This window comes from Trichechus manatus, unplaced genomic scaffold (assembly GCF_000243295.1).
Source record: "Trichechus manatus latirostris isolate Lorelei unplaced genomic scaffold, TriManLat1.0 scaffold00118, whole genome shotgun sequence".
NCBI lineage: Eukaryota > Metazoa > Chordata > Mammalia > Sirenia > Trichechidae > Trichechus > Trichechus manatus.
The window spans coordinates 2,054,239-2,071,142 of record NW_004444054.1 but is presented as its reverse complement, the minus strand read 5'-3'; the positions used below and the strand labels follow the sequence as shown (position 1 = coordinate 2,071,142).

Here is a 16,904-nt window from a genome sequence, read left to right as displayed (position 1 = left end):
AGAGGTTAAGAGTGTAACCAATGTGACCCAGTTGATTAATGTAGTCCAGATTTAAGTCCTCATCTATCTGATGCCAAAATTCTTGTTTTTCCACCCCACCACTCTGCTCACAGTGGGAAGTCACAGCCTCTGAAGTCAGTGGTGTCACTAGGGTTGGTGTCACCCAGTGCAGTAACTCACGATGTCACCACCACCCCCATGGACCTCCTCCCATACCAGACCATACAGAATCCGGTCAGATTCAAAAAGTAAATTAGCATAGAGCTTTAACCTTGTAGATATATTAATACATGAAAGCTGGGCTTACAAAAAATGTTTTTGTTATTATAACTAACCACAGGGATATTTTTATAGACAATCATTTTGGTGTCACCCACTCTGACAGTATCACTGGGTATGGTCCACACCCCCCACACCCTCCCCAAGTGGCGCTACTGTCTGTAGCTGATAGCACTGTGTTCATCTCAGTTTTAGAGCAAGTGGACTGTTTGTGCTGGCAGCACATCGACCCAACCACAAAGGCTGTAGACAAGGATGACGTGGAAAATCTTCCAGGCTTTCCCATCTTTCAAGCTGGCCACGTGAGCCAGGTATGGGGAGAGCAGTTGCCGGAAAGGCTTACCTTAAAAACAAACAGTTGATAAATAAGCAAATGGGCACATCCATCCGAGGTTGTGAACAGAGTCCCGCACTGCGAGTCAGGGTGTCGGCTCTGCCTCTAACTGACCCTGAGGCTTGACCACGGGGAACGCATGGGGCCTCTCTGCTTCTGTAAACCAGAGCTTTGCGCCAGTGTTTGGCTCATGTCTCCTTCAGCTCTGACATTCAATCCTCTTCTTTGTCTTTTTTATTTTGGTGAAAACGTACACAGTCATACGCCATTTCAACAATTTCTACATGTACAGCTCTGTGACACTAATTACATTCTTCAAGTTGTGCAAACATCCTCGCCGTCCTCCAAATTGTTCCACCACCACTGACTTCGACTCACTACCCCCTAAGCTTTTCATCTAACCTTTCGAGTTGCTGTTGTTAATTTGATCTCACATAGAAAATTCTTTAAAAGAGCACAGTGCTCAAGGCAGACATTCCTTTTAAGATAAACTATTTTTTGGTTCAAAGAAGATTAGAGTTTCCACCATATATTATAGAATGTTTTCATGTATTTCTCAAATTTAAATGTCAGTGGATTCAGCATTCATAGTGTTAAAGAATACAGCAAAGATACGGGAATTGGTTAAAAACTTTTCTCAGGGAGCATAAAAACTTCCCAAACTATATGGAAACCCAGCAAGAAACAAGTACTGTTGGTCTTCAAATTTGGAGCTGTTAAAAATAACCAAAACTCACCAAAATTTGAACATAAGGTTTATTCTGAGCAGTTATTCTATATGCATATCAAAAAAAACAAAAACAAAAAAACCATTGCCATTGAATCAATCCTGACTCATAGCGACACTATAGGACTGAGTAGAACTGCCCCATACAGTTTCCAAGGAGTAGGTGGTGGGTTCAAACTGCCACCTTTTGGTTAGTACCCATAGCACTTAACCGCTGTGCCACCAGGGTCCCATATGCATATTAAAAAACAAACAAACCCAAACTGGTTTGCTGTTGAGTCAATTCTGGCTCATAGCGACCCTATAGGCATATAGGGAGGTCATTTTGATTCCAGAAAAAGGCAAATGGCTCCAAGAAGGTAGGTACAATGGGGCTTATAAACAGAAGAGGAGGGAGAAATACAGAAGATCACCCATTGGCTCATGTTAACATGATTGATCAAACCCTGCCTTCTGGAATTGACTTCGACGGCAACAGGTTTGGTTTCTTTGGGTTTTCCCCCTTTGGAGCCCTGGTGGCTCAGTGGTTAAGAGCTCGGCTGTTAATCAAAAGGTCGGCAGTTTGAATCCACCAGCCAGTCCTTGGGAACCCTATGGGGCAGTTCTGCTCTGTCCTACAGGGTCACTATGAGTCTGAATCGACTCAGCAGCAATGGGTTTGGGTTTTTGGGTTTTCCCCGTCTACTGAGATCAACTGATACCAGTTTACTTCTGGCCAGGCTGCTAATAATTTGGCCCTCCAGCCACCTGCAGCCATGAGGTTTTTTGAGATTTAAATTAGGAGGTAATGGTTTGATGACTACACTTTTCTAGCTGGATGAGACAAATTTACATTGCTTTAGAGTAGCTTCTGACAGGCTTTTGCAGTTTGGGTCAGACTTTTTTAGGGTTCATACAGGTAGTCCTCGAATTATGACATATTCGAGTTATGACGAACCACACTTAGCGACCATCTTTTTTCAAAAATTTTTTTGTACGTCTTATTGTTAGTAATATGAACTACATACAATATTGCAGTGTGTAATTTGCTGATGTAGCGCAGCGGATAAAGCGATAGGCTGCTAACCAAAAGGTGGGCGGTTCAAAGCCACCAACAACTCTGAGGGAGAAAAATGTGGCAGTCTGCTTCCGTAAAGATTTACAACCTTGGAAACCTTGCATAGTCACTATAAGTCAGAATCAACACGACGGCAGCGGGGTTTTTTTTGTTTTTTATCATTCTCAGATGTTCACTCACAGATGTTCAATTTTATGATTTACTGTTCAAAACACTGCTGTACAGCAGAGGAAAGAAATGCTCAAGAACAAATAATGAGGAAGAAGAAGAAGGGAAGCTGTCAAAAAATTTTACAGTGAAAGGATTAGCTGATGTTTTTTCTAAACTAAATCAAGGACTTCAGTTTCTTGAAAAATGGACCTGAACGCTGATAGCTTTGTTAAAGTCGATAGGCAGATTCAGGAAGCAGTGAGATGTTACCATCGAAATATATGGAGAAAAAATAAAGGAGCCTACAGACAACCCTCACTGGTTTTCTGACTAGAAGTGCCACCTCCAATCTCAGGAATAGTCCAGATGATCCAGAACCTTCCACAAGTGGAGTTATTACTGCAACAGACAAAATGCCAGCATGGTCCAACTCTTCATCATTGGAGTAGATTTTTATGATTTGTGTATTTGTTTATGTATGTATTAAAATATACCTATAAGTTTATATGTAATGTTTCCAATCTCCAAAGACAGAGATTGGATTTATAAAGATGCTGATAATAAAGGGCAATAATAATGAAAAAACCAAACCCATTTCTGTAGAGTAGACCCTATAGGACAGAGTAGAACTGCCCCATTAGGGTCTCCAAGGAGCGCCTGGTGGATTCAAACTGCAGACCTCTGGTGAGCAGCTGAACTCTTAACCACTACGCCACCAGGGTTTCCATAATAATGAAAACTAAAACCAAAATGAGGTATTCGACTTACATCAGAACCAACTTATGATGGAGTCATCCGAATGGAACCCCATAGTAAATCGGGGAGTATCTGTATTTCATCGTATTAAAAGAAAAAACCTTGCTGGCTTGTATAGCCAGCTGGGGTGGCCTCAGTGAGCACTGGGATGGGGATTCGAACATCATTTACACTTGCTTCCAGGGCAGTGGTGGTTCAGGGGTAGAATCCTTGCCTTCCATGCCCAAGATCTAGGTTCGGTTCCTGGCTGATGCACCTCATGCGCAGCCACTACCAGACTGTAAGTGGAGGTGTGTGTTTTGTTATGATGGCGAGTAGGTTTCAGTGGAGCTTCCACACTAAGATGGATTAGGAAGAAAGGCTGGTGTTCTGTTTCTGAAAATCAGCCAGTGAAAACCCTATGGATCACAACAGTCCAATCTCCAACCGATCATGGGGATGGCATAGGACCTGGCAGCATTTCACTCTGTTGTACATGGCGTTGCCACTAGTCAGGGGCCAACTGGACAGCTGCTAACAACAACACTTGCTTCATCTCACCTTTGATTTTCCTCTTTGTTCTCTTAGACTGGCTTATTTCCCACGGCAGGCCCTTGGCCACAGGTGTAACTAAGGTATGGCAGGTAAGGCCCCTGCCCTGGGCGCTGCTTGAGGAGGGGTGCTAACAAGCAGTTTCTATCAGCCATCGCAGGTTCCATCGCCAGCTGTGAGAGATCATTCAGCAATTTAACACTAATGCCATAGCTCCCGTTTCCCATACATAGGCCCCCGCCCATGGCTGCTGGTAACACCTGGCTCACATCTTCCTCTTTCTGCCAACAGAGAGGAAAGAGACTGCTCTTTGTTCCTATTCACAAAGTACTTGGGAAGGCTTGGGACATGATTTCAGTTAAGGTCATCTGCCCACATACCATGGGCCATCACTGTAGACAGGGGACTTAATTGACCAGCTTGGGCCAGGGGCTTCCCACCCCCAACAGTCTCTATGCTGAGGAAGATGGGGTTGTGTGAGATGCCAGCTCCTATCAGGATTTCCTAGAAAGGTTGGGAGGGACAAAGAGTAGATATCCCAGCAAAGTGGTAGTAGTGCTGGTGATAGGAGCGGGCTGGGCAGGCAAAGCAGTGATGGTCCCTGAGGAACACAGGGACACTGTCTCAGTTATCTGGTGCTGCTGTAACAGAAATACTACAAGTGGGTGTCTTTAACAAACAGACATTTATCTTCTCACAGTTTAGGAGGCTAGAAGTCCAAATTCAGGGCACCAGCTCCTAGGGAAGGTTTTCTCTCTCTGTTGGCTCTGGAGGAAGGTCCTTGTGTCTTTTGAGCTTCTGTTCCTTGGCAATCTTCATGTGGCTTGGCATCTATCTTCCCCTATCTCAGCTTGCTTAATCTGCTCCTTTTATATCTCAGGAGATTGACTCACGACTTACCCTACGCTAATCCTGCCTCATTAGCATACCAAAGAGAACTCATTCCCAAATGGGATGATAACCACAGGTATAGGCTATGACGATTTACATTACATTATTTTGGGGGGACACAATTCAATCTGTAACAGACACTGTGCTCTTTACTCCCCACCTGGGCCACCAGGACAGTGACATTTTACTACTCAGTCCTTGCAGGGCCAACTACTGCCAGCCCTTCCCAGCAAGGTGTCCAGTTGTTGATTATGAGGGACAAAGAAGGATGTCCCTTTACTGTGGAAAAAGAAAGTCTCCCTACCTTTAGCATTGTGTGTGACCCCACAAATCAGTCTAGTGTTCTACACAAAAACAATGTTCACTGGACATCTACTATGTACCAGGCCCAGTTCTAATTGGTTTACATGCATATCATTTATTCATCACAGGAATATCCCTATCTTAAACTGAGGAAACTGAGATCTTGGAAAGGTGAAGTAATTTGCCTATCTATGTAGTATCCAAGGAGCCCTGGTGGTATAGTGGTTAAGTGCTCAATTGCTAACCAAGAGATCAGTGTTTCAAACCCACTAGCTGCTCCTCAAGAGAAAGAGCTGGCGATCTCCTTCTGTAAAGATTACAGCTTTGGCAACCCTATGGAGCAGTTCCACCCTGTCTTATAAAGTCTCTATGAGTCAGAATCGACTTGATGGCAACGGGTTTGGTTTTTGGTTTATGTGGTTTCCAAGTTGCAGAGCCAGGATTTGAACCTATGTTCTCTGCTTATACAACCCTTACACATAACTTACCTAATACTTATTTTGAAACACTCCAGAAAATGGGGGAGCTCTGTTTCCTTAATCTGCTTAATAACACCACCAAACCAGTTGGCATGGAGTTGATTCTGACCCATGGTGACACCATGTAAGTCAGAATAGAACTATGTTCCACAGGGTTTGCAATGGCTGATTTTTCTTAACTAGATCACCAGGCCTTTCTTCTGAGGCACCTCTGGGTGGTCTCAAACCTACAACCTCTTTGTCAGCAGCCAGGTTCGTTAACAATTTGCACCAACCAGGGACTCCTATGTTGTCAGGTACACCCCCATGCTGCCTGAGGGTGTTGCCTGGAACTTGGTCCTTCAAACTTAGCCTTAGACCATACTCTCTAGGGCTTAAATTCTAGAATTTCCTTTCTTTAATGGTTTCTGGAATTTGGCTAAGTTGCTTTTTGATTCTAATCAAGGCTGTCAGTCACTCATTGTCCCTCTGGTCCTGTAACTTGAATCCTGACCTGCCTAAACATCAGCTTTATTTAAAGAATACAGTCCACTTTTTTTTTTTAGCACCCTCTAGCTTTTTTGCTTCAATCTTTGTTGCTGTGTTGTTAGGTGCCATTGAGTCAGCTTCGACTCATAGCGACCCTACATACAACAGAATGAAATACTGCCTGGTCCTGCGCCATCCCCACAATAGTAGGTATGTTTGAGCCCATCGTTCCAGTCGCTGTGTCAATCCATCTCATTGAGGGTCTTCCTCTTTTTTTGATGTCCTCTACTTTATCAAGGATGAGGTCCTTCTCCAGGTACTGGTCCCTTCAGACCTTAAACATCACTATTTTTCCCCAGTTCACATGGAATCCTTTTCGCTGGGAATCACCTGCTCACAGGCCTGAATATTCGCTCGACATTGAGGGTCTCCTATTGCCTTCCTGAAGGTGAAAGTTTCTGGATGGGATTGCTAAACTGAATACAGTCCTAAAAATCTTCTCAGCTAAGTTCACCCATATACCCTTCAGGGCCTTGAGCACTTGCTCTCAGAATTTAAAAATGCTAACTCTCTATATTGGCTCTCTGTCGCTCAGGCACAACATCTCTACAATCTACTAAATTCTAAAGTCAGTTAAAAAACATCCCATAACCGTATTTCCAACACTAAGGGGGTAGGGTTCTGATAAGAATATAAGGATGATAAGCTCCAAGCAGAGATGAAATAGCTTGCGGAAGATCATACAGCAAATGAAGTGATAGAGCTCAGATTTGAACCCAGGTCTGATGCTGTCTTAGTTATCTAGTGCAGCTATAACAGAAATACCACAAGTGGGTGGCTTTAACAAATGCAAGTTTATGCTGTCACAGGCTTTGTGGCTAGAAGTCCAAATTCAGGGCACCAGCTCCAGGGGAAGTCTTTCTCTCTCTGTCAGCTCTCGGGGAAGGTCCTCGTCATCAATCTTTCCCTGGTCTAGGAGCTTCTCAGCACAGGGACCCTGAGTCCAAAGAACATGCTCCACTTCTGGCTCTTCTTGCTTGGTGGCCATGAGATCCTTATCTTTCTGTTTGCTTCTCTCTCCCTTTATCTCTTGTAAGATAAAAGGTGATGCAGGCCACACCCCAGGGAAACTCTCCTTACATGGTAGTGGGGCTGTGATCTGAGTAAGGGTGTTGCATGCCACCCTAATCTTCTTAACATAGCCTAATCTTGCCTCATTAACCACAGGCAGAGATTAGGATTTACAACACATAGGAAAATTACATCAGAATTCAAAATGGAAGACAACCACATAATATTGGGAATCATTGCCTGGCGAAGTTGACACATATTTTGAGGAGACACTATTCAATCCATGACAGATGCCAAAAGAGAAGCTGATGCTCTTCGAATCACAAATGCTTCCCTCTGTGAGAAGGGAGACGTACTTCAACAGTAGTGTCAGCAAGTATAAGAGGTGTTTCCCATCTGCTACGCAAAGACCTTGGCAGTTGTCACTCTTGTCCTCACAACAGAAAATAAAATCTGGAAAACTAAAAATCAACAACTCTTCTTAGATCATCATGGAATTGAGGTCACAGGGCAAACACTGTCCTGAAAACTGGAGATACAGGCAGATACAGAGAATCACACTTACTGGGAGCAGAAGCCACCAATGGACTAGGCTAACACTAATCTAAAGAGAGCTATACTAATTTCAGACAATGTAGATTTCAGAGCAAGGAAAATTATCAGAGATGAAGAAGGGCATTATATGATGATAAAGGGGTCAATTGTCCAAGAAGTCATAACAATCCTGAATGTGTATTCACCTAACAGTAAAGTGTCAAAGTACATGAGGCAAAACTAGTAGAACTGGAAGAAGAAATGGACAAATCCATTACTATAGTTGGAGACTTCAACATCTCCTATCAGCAACTGATAGACCCAGCAGGCAGTAAATCAGTTAGGACAGTTGAACAGAACAGCAGCATCAATCCACTGGATCTAACTGACATTTATAAAATACTCCATCCGTCAACAACAGAATACACATTCTTCTCAAACTCACGTGCAACATTTGCCAAGACAGACCACATCCTGGACCATAAAACATGCCTAAACAAATTTAAAAGAATAAAAATTCTAAAAAGTATGCTCTTAGACTACACTGGAATTAAACTAGAAATCAATAACAGAAAGATAGCTAGAAAAAATCCAAAATATTTGGAGATTAATAAACAACACACCTTTAAATAGCACCGGGGTCAAAGAAGTCTCAAGAGACATTAAAAAAAAAAAAATTGAAATAAATAAAAAGGTAAATACAATTTACCAAAAGATAGTGCTTAGAGGGAAATCTATAGCATATTAGAAAAGAAAACAGATCTAAAATTAATTGCCTAAGCTTCCACCTTAGGAAACTTGAAAAGGAAGAGCAAATGAAATACAAAGTGGGTAGAAGAAAAGAAATAATAAAAATTAGAGCAGAAATTAATGGAACTGAAATCAGGAAATTCATAGAGGAAGTTAATGAACCCAAAAGCTGGTTCTCTGAAGAGATCAGTAAAGTTTATAAACCTCTAGCCAGGCTAACCAGGAAAAAAACGAGAAGACACAAATTACGAATATCTAAAATCAAACAGGAGCCATCACAACTGATTCTATGGACATTAAAAGGATAATAAAGGAACATTACTGAAAACTATACCCTCACAAATTTGATAACTTAGATGAAATGGATCAATTTTTTGAAAGACATAATCTACCAAAACTCACCCAAGGAGAATTAGATAATCTGAATACATCTTTACCTGTTAAAGAAATTGAAGCAACAATTAGTAATCTTCCAACACAGAAAGGACCAGGCCCATGTGGTTTCACTGGTGAATTCTACCAAACACTTAAAGGAGAAATGATACCAATTCTTTACAAGCTAGTCTAGAAAATAGAAACAGAGGGAACACTTTCTAACTTATTCTATGAGGCCAGCATTACTCTTATAGCAAAACCAGGCAGACATTACTAGGAAGCAAAATTACAGACCAATATCTCTCATGCACATAGATGCAAAAATCCTCAACAAAATATTTAAAAATTGAATGTGACAATATATAAAAGGATTATACACCATGACCATGAGTGATTTAGTCCAGGCATCCAGGGCTGGTTTTACATTCACAAATCAGTGAATGCAATTCATCCCATCGACAGGCTAAAGAAGAAAAACCATATGATTATATCAATAGATGCATAAAAATATTCGACAAAATCCAACACCATAAATGATAAATACTCTCAGTGAACTAGGAATAGAGGAGAACTTCCTCAACTCGATAAAAAGAACATCTACAAAAAAACCTACAGCTAACATCATACTAGGAGGCCTGGTTGCATAATGGTTAAGTGCTCAGCTGCTAACCAAAAGGTTGGCAGTTCAAACCCACCCAGCAGCTCCATCTGAGTAAGATCTGATGATCTGCTCCCATAAAGACTACAGCCTAGAAAACCCTGTGGGGAAGTACTACTCTGTCACATGGTGTCACTATGAATCAGAATCGACTTGATGGCACCTAATAACAATGACATCATCATGTTGAGAAATATAATCATAACGTTGAGAAACTAGATGCTCTCTCTTTAAGATCAGGAGCAAACAAGGATATTTCCTCTTACCACCCCTACTCAACATTGTACTGGAAGTCCTAGCTAATGAAATAAGACAAAAAAAGGAAATAGAAACAGTTTGGGAAGGAAGAAATAAAACTGTTTTTGTATATGATATGATGGTCTATGCAGAAAACCTCAATGAAATTAACAACAACAATAAAAAAAAACTCCTGGAACGAATAAGCAATTATAACAAGGTTGGAGGATACAAGGTTACTATATAAAAGTCAATTGCTTTCCTATATACCAGCAATGAATACTGAAATTTGAAATTAAAAACACAAAAGCATTTACGTTAGCACCAAAATAATGACATACTTAGATATAAGATATAAATGTAACAAAATATGTACAAACTCTATATGAGGAAAACTAAAAAGCTCTAATAAAAGAAAACAAAGAATATCTAAATAAATGGAGAGATATTCCTTGTTCATGGATAGGAAGACTTTCTACATTAAGATGTCAATTCTTTCCAACTTGATCTATAGATTCATTGCAATCCCAATCAAAATCCCACAGCAAGTTATTTTGTAGATATTGACAAACTGGTTCTAAAGTTTATATGGGAAGGCAAACAGTGCGGAAGAACGACGAAGTTGGAGGACTAATCCTAGCCGACTTCAAGACTTACTATAAAGCTATAGTGATGAACACAGTGCAGTATCGGTGAAAGAACAAATAGATCAATGGGACAGAATACGGAGTCCAGAAACAGACCTACACAAATACAGCCAACTATATTTGACAAATTGACAAACTCTATTTGACAAATCTTTGACAAATTGGCAAAGGCAATTCAATGGAGAAAGGATAGTTTTTTAAATAAATGATGATGGAACTACCGAACATCCACAGCAAGTCAAGGTGCTATGCTGGGATTTGGGGGGAAGGGGACCCAGCCCAGGTGTCAGGAGACTTCCTCATGGAACTTGAGGGCATTATTTTACCACCCTGCATTTGAAAATGAAATTCATTGTTTTAAAACAAGGTATATCTTGTCACTTATTATGCCAAGCACATTCAAAGTGCTTTACAAATATTAACACCTTTTCTGAAGCTAGTACCATGTGATTATATGCTTTTTACGTTCAGTCTAATTCTAACCAACCAGTTGCCACGGAGTTGATTCCGACTCATGGTGACCCCATGTGCGTCAGAGTAGAACTGTGCTCCAGAGGGTTTTCAAAGGCTAATCTTTTTGCCAGGTCTTTTGTGGGACAAAGAACCAAGTTTGCCTTTTTGTCTTGGGTTTTTGAAAACAGCCTGAGCAACTAAGGCGCTCTTTGTCTTTCTGAAATAACCAGGCAAGTAGGGACTACTCAGGCTCCTCACCTGACCACCTAACTTCAGGAACAGAGGGTGCATGATGCAGTCAATCATACTTATTGAGGTCCCAGTGACTAGGAGACACCGGGCCTTGAAGCTTTCTCTTTTGGGGCTTCCTGGATTGGTGAGAACATCCATGCAGGGCAGTGGGTGAGGCATGTCCTTGGGGACAACGGAAGCCTCATGCCAGGAACTTTCCCAGACCTTGCCAGATGCGTCTCTGCTTGTGTCTTTCCTGGTTATAAATGGGTGACTGTAAGTATGTATAGGTAGTAGTCTCTGTGAATTTACTGAGTCATTCCAGAGAATTAATGAACCCACAGGGACAATGAGCCAGCAGGGGCTGGCGGTAGAGAGGCAATTTGTGTAGACCCAGCTCTGGGTGGCTGGGTGGTAGAGAAGGCTGCACGGGCAGTGATGAATGATAAAGAGTCCTTCTAGCTTCTGACCTAGTCCCAGGAGAAGAGAGAGAGAGGGAAGAAGGGAGAGAGAGAGAGAGACAAAGAGAGACAGAGAGGGAGTGAGAGAGAGCAGCTCATCGGAAGTGCAGGAAGTTGTGCAGACTCCTGAGCCTATGGCTGCTCCCTGATGACATGGCCTCAGGTGGCCAGAGATGTTTTGACTCGGCTCAGGATAGCCAGGGATGGGGCCTGATCTAACTCTGAGTGATTCGGATCTGAAAGAGTTTTTGCCATGGAAGTGGCTGGTGACAAGTAATGGAGATGTGGAAAGGTGAAGCCTGGATTCACTGCCAGCTGGGTATTGGATTTATGCTGATCCTTGCCACTCAGGAGAAAGGTGGGGTTTGCCCATTTCACTCCCTTCATAGTTGTCACACCTTTCTTCCAAGCAGGTGCCTCTGGGCGGACTCGAACCTCAAAACTTTCAAGCGCCGTTTGCACCACACAGGGACTCCTCAGCTAGTAAACTATCTGCAAAATCCAGGAGAATAACTCTGGAAGCCAGCTGCTGTGACTGGCTTACCTGCCCAGCGTGCTTGTCCTCCGCCAAGGTGCAAGATTCAACCTCTGGGGCCTTTCCTGACAGTAGGCAAGGATAAGTTATTAACAGCAAAGGAACAGCTATAAAATAATACAACGAAACAAATGTTTATAACCATTTCTAAAAGCGCTTCACGTACGTTCCAACTCTTTTAATTTTGGAGTTAAGGTAGCCAGTGGACAGTTCCGGCAGTTCGCTAGATACCCGCCGGTCCAGGTTGGCATGCACGGGCCTATAGCACGTCCCGGTCTCGGAGGGTTGGGGTAGGGAATCCCAGGTTCGGACACGCGGGTGTGTGACGCGAGCGCGGGGCGGGTATGTGACGCGACCGCGGGGCGGGGCTCCCAGGTCAGGCGGCGGGCCTGTGACTTGAGGCTGATGAAACCGGCTCGAGCGGCCTCCCGCGCTTCATTCTCCGCGCGGGCAGGTGCGAGCTGCCGACCGACTGCCGGGCGGGCACGGGCGCAGGGCGCGCGGGCAGCTGGCATCCGCTAACAGCACCTTCCACTCCTGCTCATAGCGCAGCGCGCTCCGCCACCCGCATCTCTATCCGAGTGTCCGTCCGTCCGTCCATCTGTCCGCCCGCGGTCCTCCACGCATCCCAACGGCTCGGTGAGTGCCCGGTCCCCGCCGGCGCCCGCGCAGCGTCCCCGGGCAGCGTTCCCGGATAGGGTCACCTTGGAAGGAGCTGGCGCCGCGTGGGGTCACGGCGAGGGTCCCGCGCCGGGGACGTCGCCGCCTCCAGGGGGGCCCCGCGGGAGGGTCGCGGGCAGGGGCGGGCCCGGGGTGTGCGCGCGGGGCCGGTGCCCACGCGGCTGTAGTCTTACTCGGAGTCCATTTTGGTTCCCTGAGGGCGCAGCGTGGTGCATGATGCAACACGGAGTGAGTAAGCGTGGGCGGCCGGCGTCTCGGGGATGCCAACGCCGCGCGGTTTCCAGAGTCCTGGGCGCACGGGGTGGCCAGGATGGGCAGGGGGCGGCACCAGGGGCAGCCCGCAGGATCCGGAGCCCGGCGGGCGGCGAAGGAGAGCTTCCCTTACATGGCGCGGGGCAGAGCAGAGCACCCCGCCCCGCCACGAGGCCCGGGGATGTGTCATCAGTAGCGGGTCCGGATCCCGCCCAGCGGCCCGGAGGGTGGTCCCGAGGCAGGTGGCGGGCCCAGGGACAGCGTCGCGCACTCCCGCCCGGTGGCCTTGGCTCCCACCTCCCTTCGTCCTCAGACCCCAAGACCCGCTCCGGTCCTCGTACACCTCTTTTCTAGGTCTCCCCCATTGATGGGCTTCCTTAAGACCCGATTTGCCCTGAAAAGGCGGTGTTGTTCAAGCCTTCCAGATGGTTTGGAGTGGGAGGAAGTTCTTCCGGCTTTATAAAGAAGACCTAGTCTCAGTATTTTTCATTCTGCGTAGTAGAAAACTTCCTGAGCGCAGGCCCGCCAGGCAGTCACTCTAAAACCTGTGTGTGCACAGAGCAGCATTGGATTTACAGTACGGTACTACTACAGCGTACGTACTATGTTGGCTCCTTCGCCTTTTTAGTAACTGTGGGAACCAGGTAGGAGTTGTGTTTGACGTGTATGATTAGGATAGCCAGACATGTGCCCTCTAGAAAAAACAACAACAGCAAAAAACCTAACTTCCCAGTACATTCGGTCATGCTCTCGTGTAGCCTGGAGTTGGTTTTATTTCAGACTTAGACATAGGAGGAGACTCAGCTTGCAATTTCAGCCCTAAGTGTTATTTCCCTACAAATGTGCTCCTCAGCGAAAAGTTGACTAGTAGAACTAATACCTCTGGCTGAATTTCCTAATGGTGTTTGACTTGAATTATAATTTATTTGCCATTTATCTTAACATTTCTTGCCTTTTATAATAGGAAACCATGATATGTTTATTCTCCTGATATTTTTAGTTGGTCTCAGTGGAAATTATTATATTTATATGAACACACCCTTTTGTCATTAAAACAAAAGGCTTATTTTAAGTCACCTGATCAGAATGGAAACTTAGTAGGGGAAAAGGTTGACAATAGTTTTAAAGATTTGTCATATTGGAGTCATGTTTAATCATTAAAGATGAAATTCAAAAGGTATCAAAGGAGTTGAGTATCCAGACAGGACATGGCTTAGTAAATAGAGATCAGAAATGTGCTCAGTTGCCTGAGCCTGGATCTTAGTGCTACGTGCGTGCTATTATACATAGAATTATTTGCTTTAGACGAAGAACAGGGCTTGAGAAACAAGATCGCTGACCTCAGTGTGATTGAATTCTAAGCCGCGTTGATTATATTTGGTAGCAGCTTCCGATTCTTGCTGGTATTAAATGCACGTATATTGATTATTTCAGCCTGTAGTTTCTTTTTAGAGAGGCCGATTTAAAAAAAAAAAAAGGTAATTAAGTTGGAGGGACAGTGTTATGTCCCGTTAAATGAATTCCTCCTCATTATTAGCCATCCATTTGGAGGTGTTGCTCTTATTAATCCTAGGGAGGGAGTTGAAACAGGAATTCCTGAGTGCTGCGTTGTGATGGAGCAATGCAGTGTCCTCTGAGCCTCAGGGTATCTGGTCCTCTGCGTCATCTGAGATGTTGATGGTCTTATCTGGCCCTTCTATCACTCCAAGCAGGACCTTCAGATGTGACCTGGGGGCTCTCTCTTCCACTGTCCTTTTACATTGTACCTGTAAGCCATCAGGACTCGGCTTTGACTCAGAGTGTGATGGGGAACCACTGGAAAGAAGTTCCGACATGTTCTTCATTGATCGCTTTTGCTGCCATGTGGAGAGTAGATAGGCAGGGAGGGGCTAGTGGAGAAGCCTGGAGGCCAGTTAGGAAGCCGCTGGCAGTAATTTTGGTGGACATGGTGGAAACAAGAGATAGCTGGATTTTGGCTATACTTTAAAAGTAGACCCAACAGGATTGGCCAGTGGATTCGATGTGAGGTGGGAGAGAACGAAGTCAAATAGGATTCCCAGTGGAATAGGAGTTGTCATGTTAACGAAATGGGGAAGGCTGAGGGAAGAGCATGTTTGGTGTAAGAAGGACATTTAAAAAAAAAAAAAAAGTCAATAACTGACCTTTTTAGACCCTCACGTCTTAAAGGGACAGGGCTGGACGAGGTCTTGTCTTGGGCCCCTTCCCAGGTGGGTGACTATTGAGCCACCTGCCCCAGGTTGGGGGGCCTCCTTCCCATTCACCTAGCTGTCTTGGCTCCTCACACTACACCTGGGCGTGTCTTCAGTCTCTTTTGGTGCCCACGGCCCCTCTGTGCTGCCCTGTCACTCTCCACTAGGTGGCTGGCAGGGGGCTTCTTGCAGGGGTCGCAAGGGCCTTAGGCCATCCAGCCTGCACCCAGCGACGTGGGATCCCAGGCCAAAGCTCTGTCCGCCCCCAAAATTTTAGATCTCTCTTCTGGTCAGAGAATTTTTCCTGGCCAGAGACTCTGGCTGATGCAACGGTTTAATGCCCTGGGCTGCTAACTGAAAGATTGGTGGTTCCAGTCCACCCAAAGGTGCCTTGGAAGAAAGACCTGGTGATCTACTTCTGAAAAACCAACGATTGAAAACCCTATGGAGCGCAGTTCTACTCTGACACACACGAGGTCATCATGAGCCAGGGTCAACTACATGGCAACTGATTTTTTATTTTTCCTGGCACATTATCAGCCTCTGGCAAAATTTGGCGCTTTTCTTTCTCTTTCTCCATAACTATTCTTCTCGCACCCCCCCCCCCAACTCCAAATTAGCCTTGAAAATAACTACCTTTCTAGTTGCTCAAAACGAGCCATAATTTGTTAAGGGACATCGAGTGGATTTAGCTGCCTGTGAATCTGTGAAAAGGACAGGCAGCAAATTGGTAAAATGATTTGGTGGGCTACGAAATATTCTCATTTTACACCTAAGGCATTTGTTCAGGTATGTAACATCGGCAGAGCTGTGGGGGAAGCTTTTTCCCTGACCCTCTGTGGTCAGGATTCCTTCATCCTGGTAACACTGGCTGTGGGAAAGACGTTTCTGGACTTTGGAATAAATTCTGGGATCATTTTGGCTTCTCCCCCTCTGGTCAGTCATTGTCATTAACGGTGGGGACCACCCGATGGTACAGTTGGTGAACAGACTGTATAAACTTGGAGTTACAGCCATGTGACTAGGGGACGGGGCCTCCAGAGTTTAAGTGTGTACTGAGATTGTCGTTGTTAGCTGCTGTAGAGTCAGCCCCTGACTCTTGGAGACCCCGTGCACAACGGAACGAAACACTGCCAGTCGTGCACAATCCCCATGATCAGTTGTGGATCTCACCATTGTGATCCATAGGGTTTTCATTGGCTGAGTTTTGGCAGTTGATCACCAGGCCTTTCTTCCTAGTCTGTCTTAGTCTGGAAGTCAATCACCATGCCTTTCTTCCTAGTCTGTCTTAGTCTGGAAGTTCTGCTGAAACCTGGTCAGCGTCATAGCAACAGGCAAGCCTCCACTGACAGATGGGCGGTGGCTGCACATGAGATGCATTGGCCAGGAATGAAATCTGAGTCTCCTGTATGGAAGGCGAGTTTTCCTGAAACGAGTGACTGCTGCTCTTAGGAGATAAGGGAAAGGTAGTACCTATACTGGGAAGGGTGCCACTTGCGGCTTCTGGAGTTCTGCCTTGCTTCTTTCTCTGCAGGCCACCTCCAGAAAGCCATTTAGGCTCTGAACTATGTACACTTGCTCCATGTGTAGACTGCGAAGTGGATCTCTCTGCCTCACCGTAAATGAAGCTAATAAACACAAAGTCCATGATATTCTTTGAAACAATGAAAGTACCAAATCCTTACATTTGAATTTCTCTCATGAAATAAGCCTGGTGATTCTGTCTGACTTCTGGATATCAGAAATCAAGCTCAGAGAAACCTTTAAAGGCTACGGCTTAGTGAATTTACATGGGGCTGGCAGAAAGAATGTCCCTTCCTCTAGTAAATCCAGT

The 16,904-nt window shown here is 44.8% G+C and overlaps 1 protein-coding gene across 1 annotated transcript in view; it reads left to right on the top strand.

Moving 5' to 3' along the window:
• Window positions 1-11,777: 11,777 nt before the first annotated feature.
• Window positions 11,778-16,904, top strand: part of SLC7A1 (solute carrier family 7 member 1) — an 85,537-nt gene continuing 80,410 nt past the window's right edge. The window contains exon 1 of the mRNA XM_004384153.2: window positions 11,778-12,566. The gene's annotated coding sequence lies outside the window, so the exon portion shown is untranslated. The remainder of the gene's footprint in view (window positions 12,567-16,904) is intronic.